The following is a 17,429-nucleotide window of genomic DNA, read 5'->3' as shown; positions in this document are numbered from 1 at the left end:
CTGGTCTTTTCTAGGACTCTGGATTACCACCAAATGTGATCTGGTCCTCGCCTTTTGGCCTCGTTACTCACTTAGTTTTGTTAATGCTTGAATTGCCAGTCATCAGGGAAACAGAGCTTAGCAAATCCACCAAAGTGCTGTGTATAGCAGCATAGCAGGGACATAACCATGCCTACCGCTGCAGATAGACTGCTCAATTAAACCTTGTCTTTGCTTTTTACTGGATTTTGACCTTGGTCAAATTATCTGACCTCTGAGTCTCAGTGTCATCATCTGGAAAAGGTAGGGTAATAAAGTACCTCATATGTTACTATTGTAGTGAAATAATGTGACTAAAATGTGAAGTATGAATGAAATGATGCTTCTCAAGCACTTAGCCCATTCCTGGCAATACTAAAGGCTCAGTAGATGTTAGATAACAACAATAATTTGTGTTGTGGATTTTCATTGGTTTGTTACTATCATGACTACTTTTATTACGTAAAGCAGAAAGTTAATATATAAATTTATATGAAACATAGTATAGTTCCGGGAATGCTTGGGCAGGTTCTCAAAAGTACTTCATTTCTTGGTTTAAGGATAATTTAGATATAGAACTGGTAGATAGAAAGCTGTCTAATTAATGAGATCAGAACAAATGAACATAGGGGAAGTGAAGGAAAAATAAAATCAGATAAAAACAGACAGGGAAGCAAACCATAAGAGACTCTTAACTATAGGGAAAAAAAATCAGGGTTGCTGGAGAGGAGGTGGGTGGGGGAAAGGGATAAATGGGTGATGGGCGTTAAGGAAGACAGGTGATGTAATGAGCACTGGGTGTTGTATGCAATGATGAATCACTAAATTCTACCCCTGAAACTAACAATACACTAAATGTAAGCTTAATTGAATTTAAATTAAAAAAACAAATAAAATCTTTAAGAAAGGATTAGTTTATGGACAAATTAAATCCTGGGTTTTTTGTTTGTTTTGTTTCTTTTTTTTTGCCTTTAGCTGATATTAACTCACCTTAACATAGTAATCTCCAGTTATCTCTGCTGGTAAAAAGCTTATTGGCCACTGTATTTACTGTTGATTAATTCTTTTTATTGAACTAAAATTTACATAACATAAGACTAACCATTTTAGAGTATAATTTATTGGCATTTACTATATTCATAATGTGGAAACATTTCCTCATAGTAATTACAAAACATTTTTATCACTCTGAACAAGACCTCATACCCACTAAGTAGTCCCTCCCCATTTCCATGCCTTTCCACCCACCCAACCCAGGCAACCACCAATCTACTTTCTGTCTTTGGGATTTATTTATTTTGGATATTTCATGTAGATAGAGTCCTACAATATGTGACCTTTTAGAATTCTACAATTATGTAACCTAGCTTCTGTCACTAAGCCCAATGTTTTCGAGGTTTATACACATTATAGCATGTGTTGGTACTCACGACTGAGTAATTTTTTGAAACAGCTTCAGGAGAATAGGTATTATTTCTTCTTTGAATATTTGGTAGAATTCTCCAGGGAATCCATCAGGTCCTGGGCTCTTGTTTTTTGGGAGGTTTTTGATCACTGCTTCAATCTCGTTACTAGATATTGGTCAATTCAGGTTGTCAATTTCTTCCTGATTCAGTTTTGGAAGTTTATAGGTTTCCAGGAATGCATCCATTTTTGTCTATGTTGCTTAACTTATTGGCATATAACTGTTGATAATAATTTCTGGTGATTGTTTCTATTTCTTTGGTGTTAGTCATGATCTCTCCCTTTTCATTCATAATTTTATAAGTTTGGGTCCTCTCTCTTTTCTTTCAGATTAGTTTGGCCAATGGTTTATCGATCTTATTGATTCTTTCAAAAAACTAGCTTCTAGTTTCATTGATGTGTTCTACTATATCTCTAGTTTCTAACTCATTAATCTCTGCTCTAATCTTGATTATTTTCCTTTTTGAGTGTGGGGTTGGCTTAATTTGTTGTTAATTCTCCAGTTCTGGCATCATACACAAAGATGAACTCGAAATGGATAAAAGGCCTCAATGTGAGGCAGGAATCTATCCAAATCCTAGAGGAGAACATAGGCAGTAACCTCTTTGACATCAGCTACAGCAACTTCTTTCAAGATATGTCTCCAAAGGCAAAGGAAGCAAAAGCAAAAATGAACTTTTGGGACTTCATCAAGATCAAAAGCTTCTGCACAGCAAAGAAAATAGTCAGCAAATCAAAGAGGCAACCCACAGAATGGGAGAAGATATTCGCAAATGACACTACAAAGGGCTGATATCCAAGATCGGTAAAGAACTCCTCAAACTAAACACACACAAAACAGATAATCACGTCAAAAAATGGGCAAAAGACATGAACAGACACTTCTCCAAAGAAGACATACAAATGGCTAACAGACACATGAAAAAATGTTCATCATCACTAGCCATCAGGGAGATTCAAATCAAAACCACATTGAGATACCCCCTTACACCAGTTAGAATGGCCAAAATTAACAAGACAGTAAACAACATGTGTTGGAGAGGATGTGGAAAAAGGGGAACCCTCTTGCACTGTTGGTGGAATGCAAGTTGGTGTAGCTACTTTGGAAAACAGTGTGGAGATTCCTTAAGGAATTAAAAATAGAGCTACCCTATGACCCTGCAATTACACTACTGGGTATTTGGCCCAGATGTAGTGAAATGAAGGGCCATCTGTACCCCAATGTTCATAGCAGCAAGGGCCACAGTTGCTAAACTGTGGAAAGAACCAAGACGCCCTTCAAAAGATGAATGAATAAAGAAGATATGCTCCATATATACAATGGAATATTATGCCTCCATCAGAAAGGATGAATACCCAACTTTTGTATGAACATGGACGGGACTGGAAGAGATTATGCTGAGTGAAATAAGTCAAGCAGAGAGAGTCAAGTATCATATGGTTTCACTTACTTGTGGAGCATAAGGAATAACATGGGGAACATGGGGGAGATGGAGAGGAGAAGGAAATTTGGGGGAATTGGAGGGAGAGACAAACCATAAGAGACTGTGGACTCTGAGAAACAAACTGAGGGTTTTGGAGGGGATGTGGGTGGAGGGGTTGGGTGAGCCTGGTGGTGGGTATTATGGAGAGCACGTATTACATGGAGCACTGAGTGTGGTACATAAACAATGAATGCTGAAATACTGAAAAGAAATAAAGTAAAATGGGGGGAAAAAAAAGAAACTGTGCCAGTTTAAGGAGTCTGGGAAAGGATTCTTGCTGAAAGATTGCATCATGCATTTGCAAACATAAATCAATTTTAAACCAAATTTTCCTTGAATGTGGTAGTTGAAGAATGAATTTTCTTTGTTAGCCAGTTTATGAGCAGAATCAGAATACTTTTACCGCCCAAAGCACCATTTAGTTATTCTTAAGATTGTAATGAATTTACTCTGCTTCAGAATTGCTTTATGTCCCACATTTTAATCTAGGAGTAATTTCATGATACTTTTATGTGGCTAGCATAATTCAAGATTTGAACATAAGTGCTTATGCATAATCTTCAATAATAGTTTTGTGATGTATGGACTTGCCAGGAATTAGATGAGGTCTGTACACCCAGCAGTTTGACATATTTTATTAAAGAATATAGTAAATCAAGAGGTGGGGAGACAGAAACATATGTGAGTAAAAGACAGAAAAATAAGTTACATGAAGAATGGCTAAAGCAATGAATATAATTTAGCTTAAAGAAGGGATATTTGAAGAATTATATGGAAAATGCTGACCAACTGGATCTTTCTCTTTATTGAGCATATGGGATAATGAACTTAATCAATATAAGTTAAAAATATGAATACTGAATTCAAAGAGACAGATTAGAGTCCCATCTCCAGTCACTTATTTGCAGTCTGTAACTTCAGGCAGATTCCTTAACTGGCTTTGATTTTCGGATAGGAAAAATAAATATATAGCAATAATTATCTAAGAAGGTGGTTGTGAGGATTAAATGAGCTCATCTTTGCACCCTGATGCACCATAAATGTCCACTAAGCTATTTTTATAGTTTGAAGTCAAGGCCATTTAAATGTTGGACTAGATCTTCAAAGGAATGGATTCTTCCCTTGAGAGCCATGAGACCGTGAGGGGGTCCCCTCTGTCCGCAAGCAACATTCTTCTCCAGATGATCCATTTATGTATTTTTCTAGCTCGCAATCCTAGCAGCAAACTATAAATAAGGAGCAGCTGTTGTAAAAATCCTTTTTGCTCTTTCATGTTGGCTTGATATCTCTGGGAAGAAAATTTTTGCTATTTAAATTCTGTGCTTGTCACCCTGAATCTGGGTTGGAATTGGGGTCCTGCTGCGGATGGGGCTATACCAAAGCTACCAATGGGGACCGGTGCCCAAGAGGTAGGCTGCTCTGGGTGCCCTGCCCTTGTTTCTCAGACAAGCCTCACACTTCAGTAAGACAGGCCAAATCTACCTGCTACTTTCTTCAAAGCCATGGGTGGTTTCTCTGCCAGGGTACGGGCCAGGGACTCGACATTCTCCAGGAAGAGTCTCCCCCAGTGACTATCGGAGTTGCTGGGTGGGTTCTTGAGCTCCTTTTTCCCTCAGGTGAGACGATTCTCTTCTATGTTGTTTTCTCACAGGATCCCACCCTGGGAACCCACGTGGGACCCACTTTTATTTGCTGCCTCCTCTTTCTTGTCTTACTTCCCCCACTTTCCTTTTGGTGTTTGGGGGGATTACCTCTCAAATAAGTGGCTTGCATTAAAAATTCTTGTTTCAGAGTCTGCTCCGGGGGGAGCCAGACTGAGAGGCATGGTGTCAGGGGTCATCTGTCATGATTTGTTGATAAGCGTTTTGCAGTTTTATGGAGATACAATGGACACATAGTTGTGTAAGTTTAAGGTCTATAAAGTGTATATTTGATACACGTATATATGTCGTATGTTTTCAGAGCAGGGAACATCAAAATAGAGATTATGGGAGATTTGATGTGAATGGGAAAGGTTGGGATATATGGTGGGGGGGACTGAAAAGATGAGTGTCCATTCGCTTTAATTAAAAACATCTAATTGAGTGTTAAGCGCAAGACACTGGTCTAAATCCTGCTAGTGTAAGAGATGGGTGCTGTCCTGGACAGATTCACACTCTTCTAGGAAAGACAATCTTAGTAATTCATCACTAAATTCCAAGATGATCCAAGACTTAGAAAGCTGAGAACAAAGTGCTGTGGGAGTACAGACGAGAGAGAAACTCAACAGGCTGATAGGGATGTACCTCAAATTCACAAAGGAAGACGGTTTGTGCTAAAGGACGAGTAGGACTTTGGTGGACTCAAGTTGAGATGTGCCTTCTGGGCAAGAAGAGCAACCTGCATCTGCATAGAGTTTGAAGTTGCCTGGAGTGTTTGCGTGGACAGTTGAAGGAAAGCTAATTGTGGGGTGGAGAAGAGGCAGGAGATCAGGCTGAGAGAATGTGAAAGGTGTGATTATGAAAAGTCTTGTCTGCTTCAACTATAGAACAGATGGCAGGAGCACGAAGGGCTTCATGACCAGAAAATGCAACTGCGATGCCTTGTCCAACACCTCCTTTCTGCTTGTCTCTAGTTCAAGGAGAAAAGATACAGAAGAGGCTCAGGACAGAGGCTGTGTATTTTCAGTTACATTCATTACTGATTATAACGTGCCAGACCCTATGCTAGCGTGTCCTTTCCAAACCTTATCCTGTTTCATCCTCACGATAAGCCTGCAAGGTAGGACTACTGAGCTGTTTTGCTGGGGGACATTGAGGCTTAGAAGAGGTCTAGAAAATTGTAAGATTTGGAATCACGGATGGCTACCTGATTCAAAAGCCCTTAAACACTATACCATATTACTTCTCTCCTGGAAGAAGGGAATGTGGAGTAGGCAGACGCTGCAGAGGTCACCTTTCCTGGACGGGGGTGACAGCTCAGTGGAGACCACTGAAGGCAGAGGCCCACTTGCTGAGTTCTGCTCATTTGGAGCAGCAAAAGTCAGAAGGCACAGAAGGAAGAGCCATCATGTGGAAAGTTGTTTGTTTTATTATTTACTTTGTCGAAGTCTCCAGAAAATATTTTGGGTTTGGAGTATTTGTTTTCTCATCAGATTCATCCTTAGCAACTGTTAAAAGCATCCAACAGATGACAAGAGAATAAACAAACAAACAAACAAACAAAAAAACACTTAAGCCATCAACAGTGGCAAAGCCAGTGCCACAGAGTAAGTGACTGTTGGTTTTGGTTAACCGTTTCCTGGACGAGCCCGCGTACTCCACTGTCACACTTCCGTACCACCTCAGAGTAGAACTTTTCTTCTGCAGAAGGCTTAAGGAAACAAAACGAGCTTTTCTGCTGTGGTCCCAGCATTTTTGAACTACTTAATTTTTTTTGGACTTTAACATCTGTCTTAAGGACACAGCTACTTGACAGAAAATGCTTGTCATTAACTTTTCATTTAACACTTGAGAAAGTTGAGCCTTTTTTTTTTTTTTTTAAGATTTTATTTATTTATTTGACAGAGAGAGAGATCACAAGTAGGCAGAGAGGCAGGCAGAGAGAGAAGGGAAGCAGGCTCCCTGCCAAGCAGAGAGCCCGATGAGGGGCTCGATCCCAAGACCCTGAGATCATGACCTGAGCCGAAGGCAGAGGCTTTAACCCACTGAGCCACCCAGGTGCCCCGAGAAAGTTGGGCCTAATTGATGTGACTTAAAGTTTTTTTTACAAACAGAATTCTGAAATCTAGAGAGATAAGAAAGATAAGATGGATCCTATGTTTTCATAAATAAATAGTGGAAACCAGACATATAAATGATTTTGAAAGTTTTTTTTTTTTTTTTTAGTATATGTGCTGCCGAAGCGAGCACTGATTTTGAAAGTTTTAAGCACTGTGCATTCTTGCTACGCTAGACTAGAAGAGGGAAGCAGTAGGGAGACAATATGGAAAATGCCAAAGTACTTTTTTTTTTTTTTTCACGTAGGCCTCCAGGCTTGAACTCAGGACACTGAGATCAAAACCTGAGCTGAAATGAAGGGTTGGATACTTAACCCATTGTTCCACCTGGGTAGCCAAAGTAACTTTTAAACATGTGACTGAAGCATTAATGAAATTAATTAATTAAAAAAAGAAGTCTCACAATGGTCAGTGTAATGTAAAACATTTTTTCAAATAAAACATTATTTGAAACATCCCATTTTTGTAATGGATGTTAAAACATCCCCGTCATCCGATTCCCTACAGACTGCCGTCCACACTTACAGGAGGACCATTGCACATGGGAACTGGACATTTTGAGCAGTGATTGTTTCAGGCAACAGTCTTATATTAAGGATTTGAGTCAATTTTCCATCAGCTACTTGATCCGTACCTCTCCGTTAGAATCAGAACAATGTTTACTGTGTATCAGGCTCCCAGCGGTCTTTGAGAATCAACCTGAACATGTTAACTTGCTGCTCCTGGTGATGCTTGACGGTTATCCCTCTTCAGACTGAAGAGGGGAAAATCTAACACATTCATCTGAAAGCTTTATTTGCTATGGGAATTTGCTTTGGCTAATGCAATGTTTAAGACCTGCTGGTTCACTCAGAGGTCAAGGAACATTTATGTAAGGAATCTTCAATAACATTCTTGCAGCTTGGCGAGCGGAGAATGCCCTGATGCCAGTTTTCCCCTCTTTTGAATATTAAATTTGTGTATGCCTTCGTCTAAATTCCCACTGCACAGTGAAACTGTTTTCAAAATATGCAGATAACATCATGTAAAGTCAGAGCATTTGTTTTACTTTTATTTCCTTTTCAGGGATTTTCTTTTCTGGTTTATCAAAAGCACTGTTTTTGAAACATTGGTCATAACCAAAACCTGCATTATGAAAACATCTTTTACCAAACAAGTCAGTTTGCATTAAAATGCTCCCTAAGGGGACGTTTCCCTGCATTTCCCAAAGTATGTTCTGCAAACTTCTCCTTCGAAACCCTGGTTATTAGGGTGGTAACAGTTCTCCTTTGGTGAAAATGTTCTGTGATTAAGTAAGTTTGAGTAAGTCCAGGAATGGGGTGACACAGCTTGCTTTCTTCCACTTTCCGTTTGAAAGTATTTGACTCCCCTGGTGAACCTGTCGGCTTTGGGGTGAGGCTTTAGGCACTGGTAGATCCTTTTTGGTGAGAATTGGTACAGGGTTTGCTTGGATTACAGAGCACCGTGTAAGCCCATGTCAAGCACAAGGCACTTAACCTCAGAAAATCTTGGGGGGAACATCGACCTCAGTCTCGGGTTTATGTTCAGTCTCCCCCTCCCTAAATGTTCACAGACCAAGAGAGAGCTGAAAGGCTAATTTGCATCTACCCTGCCAGTCAGACTGGGAGATGACAGGGAAATTCTGCAGGACTGGTACCCCGATTTTTCCTCACACGCCCCAGATGCTGAGAACCCTTTGCCTGACACTGCCCACAGGTCTCACTGCCCTTTACGCTTTCTTAGCAATAAAACCCAAATCCCAAAGAAGCGACAAAGAAAGATAGCAACCTAGTTGAGAGCCACCGAAGAGAGAAAGATCAAGTGGGGCTCTCAGAATGTGCCACAGAAGAAAGGAAACAGAAGCACCGGAGAGGACATCCCGGCTCAAGATGGCGATGTAGGAGGGTCCCCAGTTCACGCCCTCCCATGGACAAGCCCAATCTGCAGTTACATAGAGAACAAAGTCTCCTGGGAGTAACAAACAAACAAAAATAAAAACTTAAAAATTATCTGAGCAACTCCCGTGCATCTGGTGAGCGAAAGAAGTCTCGCTTCGAAGCAGGTAGGAGAAGCTAGGACACAACCTTGCCATAAGCCCTGTCCCCAGTGCAGTGACCCACAACTGGGAGTGAACCAAACAGCGAGCTTCCTCCTGAAGAGGACAGGCTTGAACCCTACATCAAGCACCCAACTTTTTCTTTCTTTTAAGGATTTTATTTATTTGTTTGACAGACAGAGATCCCAAGTAGGCAGAGAAAGAGGGAGGAGGAAGCAGGCTCCCCGCTGAGCAGAGAGCCCGATGCGGGGCTTGATCCCAGGACCCCGAGATCCTGACCTGAGCCAAAGGTAGAGGCTTAACCCACTGAGGCACCCAGGCACCCCAAGCACCCAGCTTTTAAGACCTGAGAGACAAGCCCTAAAACATCTAGCTTTGAAAAATACCGGCGCTCACGTCCATGGGACCCACAAGTCTATGAGGCTCTGAGAAATAGCTCGTAAAGTATTTGAGCCCTTGGACTCACCAGCCTCGGAGCTCAGTGCAGCAGCAGTGGATAGAGAGTTGCCCAGACTTTGTGTGCATGAGGCTCAGTGACCACTTTTAAAGCCTTGGTCTAGGGGCAGGCATCTAACTCATCACACATGTAGGGGCCTGCCGGCTGGTGAGTACCTTCTTCACACTCTCCCTCTGCGTCCCTCTAGCCAGCAGGTGCTATCTTTTTTTCTGTATTTTTTTTTCTCTCTCTCTCTGTCTCTTTCTTTCCTGCAGGCCCCACTTATATGTTCTCCCTCTGCCTCATTGCAGCCAGTGGCCACCCTCTCGGTGCTCTCCCTCTGCCTTACTCCAGAGCATCAGTATTTCCTGGAGGGGAGCTTTTCCGTGTGTCTGGTGCTCCTGGTTTTGTAGCTGCCACCCAGGGGACAACCTTTGGTCACCTGGCTCTTGAGGCCAGGAGTGCTTATGATCCTGAGTCCCATGGGACAGTATTAATCAGAGAGACAGTTCTTGGCAGGCTACCACTCTTGGCGCACTGCACAAACAGCAGACGGACACACACTCCTGTCTTTCGTCAAAAAGGCCTGCTTGTCCTGGAGCTTTGGTCCGAGGGGCAGGCTTCTGGTCTGGCACATACCTAGAGGCCAACAGAGGTGCCCTCTGGGAATGGAGGCTTGTCAGAGGCAGGCCCCTGGCCAGGGCGGCCTCCGCCATTAAAAGATGGCGCCTGGCTAGTTGCCAGGTTAGGATTGCCTCGTGAGACTCAGCGGAACGCCCAAAGAGGAAGTAAACAGCATTGGTTGCTAGCGTAGTTGTTCGTTTAGGTGCACAGCCTGATTCGCTCGCTCTTGTACCCTGCTCGCTGATTGGTCATGTGAGTGTATATAAGTGTGTAGACTTGCGGAAATAAAGAGAGAGAAGAGAGAGAAGATGCATCCGAACCAGGGTTCTTGTCGTCCTTGCGGGGCGAGGGCGATAAATGGCGCCTGCACCCGGGAGCTTAATAAAGGAATCTTGCAAGGTAATCCGCAGGAAAGTGGGGAGTAAAGGTCCGCAGGTAAGCGGGGACATTAGCCACGTTCAAAAGTGGGAATTCCGCGGCAAAGCGGGGAGTAAAAATAGAAAAACCCTGCAAGGGAGAAGTCCACAGGTAAGCGGGGTAAAACCACGACAGAGGTGGTGGGAAACTTGTACAAGACCGCAACAAGAAGCGGGGCGGCCATAGAGCCGGGATTTTCTTATTGAAACCGCAGGTAAGCGGGGAAGGGACCACGATCAAAGTGGTGGGAATCTTGTACAAGTCCGCAGTAAGAAGCGGGGCGGCTTTAGAGCCGGGATTTAGCGAGTCCGCAATAAGAAGCGGGGTGGTCTTAAAGCCGGAATTTAGCGGCGAGTCTTTAACGTCCGCGTCTGTTGTCTGTTCATAATGGGATCTGAAGTATCTAAAGTGCGGTTGGAAGGGTCTTTAGAAGACCTGCTGAAAGCCAATGGAACTCCACTAAAAGCAAAAACTGCCCGGGCCTTTTTGAATACAGTGGAAAAGGCGGCTCCATGGTTCCTAGATGAAGGCTTGCTAAACATACCTCAATGGGACCACTTAGGGGAGGATTTGAAGAAACAGGACAATAAAACGCCTTTGCCACCTGGGACCCTGGCAATATGGACCTTAGTCTGGGGATGCCTGGTGGGGCCTAAACCCAAATGTGAATCAGCTCTACAAGAGGGAGCAGAGGCATTGGAGGAAGTGAAAGAGGAGAATTTGTCTTTGCCATTGAGGACCCTGGTGCAACAGGCGAGACATTATCATAAGCTGTTCGATGTGAATGCTTTAACTCTTCGCCTCAAATTTAACATAACAAAAGCACAGGCACGGGACATAGTAGTCTCCTGCAGAAATTGTGTGATCTTACTACCTGCACAGTCCTTGGGGGTTAATCCTAAGGGTTTGTTACCTAATCATATATGGCAAATGGATGTCACACATGTTTCAGAATTTGGAAAGTTAGGATATGTTCATGTCTCTGTAGATACCTGCTCTGGAATAATTTTCACCTCAGTGCATACGGGGGAAGAATCCAGAGATGTTATCGCCCATTGCCTACAGGCTTTCGCAGCATGGGGAAAGCCACGCCAATTAAAGACAGATAATGGTCCAGGCTACATCTCACAACCCTTTAAAGCCTTCCTACAACAACTTGACATTCACTTGATACATGGAATACCCTATAACCCACAAGGACAGGGTGTTGTGGAGCACACGCATCTTACAATAAAAAATGCGTTTTATAAACAAAAAGGGGGAATAGGGGACACCTTCAGGTCCCCTAAAGATAAGCTCAACACCATTCTCTTTATTTTGAATTTTTTAACGTTGGACAAAACGGGTAAATCAGCTGCAGACAGACATGCAAGTGATGCTGCTGCTTCCCCTATGCCTTTAGTACTTTGGAAGGACATCCTCACAGGAAAGTGAAATGGACCAGATCCAGTGTTAGTATGGAGTAGGGGGTCTGTATGTGTTTTTCCACAGGAAAAGGAGGCTCCAGTTTGGATCCCAGAGCGGCTGGTGCATGCAGCCTTGCCTCCAAACACCAGTCATGATGCTGAAGATGCTGATGATAACTCTGGGGATGCTAAACCTCCTGCGGCAGACTCAAGCCAGAAAGCTGTGAGCAGTGGTTAAAGCATGGCTATATCCTTTACCAGTGACTAACTCTTCTCTCATATTCCCTCCTCTCCCTTTGATGCATGGCAGGTCTGTAACTTGCTAGGAGCATGTACTGATATCTCAGCAGTGTCCATGTTAAATGGTGGCAAATTCCTCAACTGTTCTTATAAACAAAATGACTCTAGTACCTTTGAGACAACAGTTAATGTGTCTTGTCCCAATAATATTACTTATCAGCCCACTCTCATATGCGTCTGGCCACTGTTCCTTTTCCTCGTAATAAATGCTAGCGAGCTGAATGATACGTTGAATTGGACTAAGAATTGCTATCTTTCCCAGTGCTGGAATGTCACGGCCTTCAAGCTGGCTGTGATTATGCGTATCCCTACCCATGTTCCTATCCCAGTTTCCATTCCAGAGGACAAGTTACCGGTGGTACTATCAGGAAAGAAGAGAGATTTTGGTATCACAGCCGCCGTTGTGACAGCGTTGGCTATATCTACAGCAGCTGCCACGGCAGCAGCAGTCTTGCTTGCTGCAACTATACCCACTGCGGAAGCTGTGAACACCCTTGCAGAAGGAACGGCGGCTGCCCTTCAAACATAGACTCAGATCAATGCACATCTGCAAGCAGGAATCCTGATAGTCAACCAGAGAGTGGATTTGGTTCAAGAACAAGTGGACATATGAGGGGCCCTATTGGGACTGGGATGTATAGTACCCTTCCTGGCAATTTGTGTAACTCCCATAGCCTATACTAATATGAGTAACTTACAGAATGTCTCCCGACAGCTCACCCAATACTTGCAGGGGAATTAGCCCACCGAATTCCAAAACTATACTCAGCACCTGCTACTAGGCATAATAAGGATAAATAACACCAGAGTTGAGCTTGCAACCCTCCCAGAGATAATCAAAACATTGCAAGATGTGTTAACCTTTACGAAACAATGGGCTAGCGTAATTGGTCTGATGACAATCCTCGTAGTGGGCTTGATTCTGCTAGTAAGGAAACTGCAAATTTGGAGGCGACAGCAACATAGGCAACAGCAAGCCATGGTGCAGGCCTTGTTAGCCATCGAGGCTGGAACATCCCCCCAAATGTGGCTAAGTATGCTGGATCGGTAGTCAGTGACGGGTAAGATTGGTGGGGGAAATATACCAACCTAAGACAGGACGCAGATCATTGATATCTGCCATCTGATGATGGGTAAGGATATTCCCTGCCACTGACAACCTAAGACAGGCATGATCCCTGCCATAAAAGAAAAAAGGGGGAGATGTCGGAGGCAGGCCCCTGGCCAGGGCGACCTCCGCCATTAAAAGATGGCGCCTGGCTAGTTGCCAGGTTAGGATTGCCTCGTGAGACTAAGCTGAACGCCCAAAGAGGAAGTAAACAGCATTGGTTGCTAGTGAAGTTGTTCGTTTAGGTGCACAGCCTGATTCGCTCCCTCCTGTACCCTGCTCGCTGATTGGTCATGTAAGTGTATATAAGTGTGTAGACTTGCGGAAATAAAGAGAGAGAAGAGAGAGAAGATGCATCCGAACCAGGGTTCTTGTCGTCCTTGCGGGGCGAGGGCAATAGAGGCTGATGAACATGATCCTGGCACTCTTCCTCTGCCCAGCTACTGCCTACTGTATCCCCCCAAACAAACTTACATGCTCATCCAGTGCCCTGATTTTTGCAACTTGCCACCAGGGGACACCTGTACACTGCCTGACTCTGGTGGCCAGTGGGGCACAGGCTTGCTGTCCCACAGGACTGGGGTATTTGCATACTTTAAAAGCTGCTGCCCAAGGGCCTGGCTTCTAATCAGCTAGATGGAAATTACGACGGAAAAGATAAAAGATTGGAGGGTAAATCCAGGAAACTGAACATATGGGTAGTAGGTATTCAGAAGGGGAAAAGAGAACAGATGGTGGAGATCCTGTCAAATTGTAGGGAAATATTTTTCAAGGCTGAGCTGTCTGGAGTCTGCGGATTTAAAGCACTCACAGGGCTCCAGGCTGAACCATTCAGAAAAGATACACAATTATTTTCTGGTCAAATTCTTAAACAGTCTCCCAGGAAGAAAGATTAAATTATCTACTGAGATAAAAGAATCATAATGCCACTAGACTACCCAACTGTAAACAAAGGAAACTAAAAGACAATTGAATAACATCAGAGAAAAAGAGTCATACCTCAAGAATGCTACATCCAGCCAATGTATTATTCACCTGCATAGACATTCAAGGATTGGTGATAAAACAGCGTCGTCCCAGTAACCCCTCTGAGAAAAATATTTGAGATAGTCTAACTGAGATATAAATGAACTCAAATTAAGACTCAGGCCAGAGGAAAGACGAAGAGGACAGGAATAAATGGCGAACGAGGAGCCTTGCCATAGAACGGATTCACTCTCAGTGGACGGGTATTTTCCAAGTGCCTAAAACATACCAACATGGTTGTTGACAACGAGGATACTGCAGGGACTAAGATAAACAAGAATTAAATCTTAATGGACGAATATAATCTATCTGAGAATAAGTAACATAATGTTTGATTAAGGATGGCTGAAACACAGGGAATACATTGTGTTGGATTTTAAAATAAATACTAAAATATGCCCACAAAGCCTAAGAGAAGGGGGTGGGGAAGCACAAATGCATTATGAAATTCTCATGGGGGAGAGGGAGATGACGGGTGTTGGGGACTGGGAGAGTGAAATTAAAAATACTCTAAAGAACTATTTCTATTGGGGAAGACTGGCAAAGCAGTTGTTTTAATTGTAGATATCAACTCTGGTTGGTTAAAATCTAAAGATGACTGTAGACATCTCTTGTCTTAATCTCTAGGACTGAATATTGTGTGTGGGATTCTGTTGTCTTACATGGCAAAAACATTTTGCAAAAATAACTAAGGTTACTAATTAGTTGGCTCTGAGTTAATCAAAAGGGAGACATCAAGGTAGACCTAAGGTAATCACATGAGCACTTTTTTTAAGGGAGGGAGGGCCTGAGGGAGAGAGGGGTCCGAAGCAGGTTCCGCACACACAGCACAGAGACCAATGGGGCGCTCAGTCCCACAACCCTGAGATCATGACCCCAACCAACATCAAGGGTCTCACCGAGCCACCCAGGCCCCCCGGATCACATGAGCACTTTAAAAGCGGAGTTTTCTCCAGCTGATGGCAGAAGACGAAGTCAGGTAGATGGAAAGCTCGGGAAGGATTTGCTGCAACACTGATGGCTTTGAAGATGGAAGGAGCCACAATGCAAGAACTGAAGGGCGGCTTCTACTTGCTGAGAATAACCTTTGGCCAACAGCCAGCAAATAAAGGAAGACCTCAGTCCTACGCAGGCAAGAAACTCGATCCTACCAACAATGTGAATGAGTCTGGAAGCAGATTCTCCTCAGACCTTCCAGATAAGATCCCACCATGGCCATCATTTCAATTTCTGCCTGTGAAATTCCTTTTTTTTTTTTGTAAGATTTTGTTTATTTATTTGACAGACAGAGATCACAAGTAGGCAGAGAGGCAGGCAGAGAGAGAGAGGAGGAAGCAGGCTTCCCGCTGAGCAGAGAGCCTGATGCGGGGCTCGATGCCAGGACCCTGGGATCATGACCCGAGCCGAAGGCAGAGGCTTTAACCCACTGAGCCACACAGGCGCCCCAAATGTGAAATTCTAAGCAGAGATTCCAGGTGTCCAGACATCTGACATACAGAACTGCAAGCTAATAAATGGGTATTGTTTCACACTGCTGATTTTGCGATAATTTGTAATGCAGCAGCACAAAGCTAATATGTCAGCTTGTGAAAGTATTAGCTGATACTTAACCTTTATGACATTGTCTTGATGCTTTTGCTCAATCACAATTTTATAACTTAAACGTATGAAAAATTAATAGTTTATAATAATTAAACAGCAAATATCTAAATAATGAAATAAATACTAAAGAAAGCAGTGTATTTGGAAGTCCTTTGTAGACCACAGAGTGACATACAGTCTCAAGAGGCATCTATAGAACGTTAGGAAATGCATCCAGAGCACTATTCTTGAGTTTGTTGACTGTTCTCCCTTAGCGTGACCCTTAGTAACATTAAGTGTGTTAACTCAAATGCAAAGTGCCCTTTAACTCAGTTAATACAAAGTGTTTTCACTGCAAACCTATAGTTAACAAAGAAAAATGTTATATGCTTTTTACAGAGGATTGCCTGGTTAACAGATTTTTCTAGTGCTTTATTACTGTTGCCTTTTATATTTAAGTATCTATTTTTCTAATCCCAGCTTTATTGAGACATGGTAAATAAAAATTGTATGCACTTAAACTGTACAATGTGATGTTCTGACATACGCCTGCATCGTAAATGATTACCACAATCGAGCTGATGAACATATCTACCACCTCACATGGTTATCCCCCACCGCTTTGTGGTGAGAACACTTTAGATGTACTCTTCACAAATTGTAAGTATACAATATGTTATTTTTTAAATTTAATTTTATTTTTTCAGTGTTCCAAGATTCATTGTTTATGCATCACCCCCAGTGCCCCGTGCCGCCCGTGCCTCCTTAAGTAACTCTTTTATTTAGATTTTCATCCCGTCATTCTCATCATCTTCAGCTTTGTTCTCACTGGAAGGGTTTACAGCCTCCCCAACGTTCACAAATGCAAATTAACCTTATGATTATTTCTTTTTTTATTTTTATTTTTTATTTATTTGACAGACAGAGATCACAAGTACGCAGAGAGGCAGGCAGAGAGAGAGGAGGAAGCAGGCTCCCCACTGAACAGAGAGCCCGATGTGGGGCTCCATCCCAGGACCCTGGGATCATGACCTGAGCCAAAGGCAGAGGCCTTAACCCGCTGAGCCACCCAGGTGCCCCAACCTTATGATTATTTCTATCTGGAATCTGGAGTATAGTATTTCTTCAATAACTAATATACAATTTCTGGGTTTACCTAATCTCATAACTCCTTAATTCAAAGACCTTTCTTCAAAGTTATCCAAAGCTCAAGAGGCAATGAAAAATGTCAGAAAGAATGTTGTGCTATATTAGAGTTCACTCTTCAGGCTTCCATGAGCTAGTATTGCATCTTTGGCAAATCTCTGCTCTTCTCTCTCAGGCTCTACCTTTTAACATTTGTAAATTCAGCTCTCCATTTCTTTCTTTCTTTCTTTTTAAGTAGGCTCCATGCCCAACATGGGGCTTGAACTCACGACCTTGAGATCAAGAGTCGCATGCTCTACCCACGAAGCCAGCCAGGCGACCCTTAACATTTCTAATTCAAAGGAGTGGTTTCCACACGTTAGAACCCTGGGCCCTTCTTGGAGGTCCCCATATTTGCTCTAGAAATAAGTCAGGAGCCAGTGGGGTGGCTTTTGGATGCCTGCTCCTGTTTTAATTGGTAGAGTTCTTTTATCTGCTTCATAGAGTGGCTTCTGTATCACATTTCATTTCAAGAAATAGCTATAGAGCTTTTGAAAAATGAACACCAGAGTATTAGATGATTTCTAAGATTTATCTTGGTTTAAATGTAAGTTCCCTTCTCCACCT

The sequence above is a fragment of the Mustela erminea genome, chromosome 2 (genome assembly GCF_009829155.1).
Source record: "Mustela erminea isolate mMusErm1 chromosome 2, mMusErm1.Pri, whole genome shotgun sequence".
In the NCBI taxonomy this organism is placed as follows: domain Eukaryota; kingdom Metazoa; phylum Chordata; class Mammalia; order Carnivora; family Mustelidae; genus Mustela; species Mustela erminea.
Note: the sequence above shows the minus strand (reverse complement) of the source record.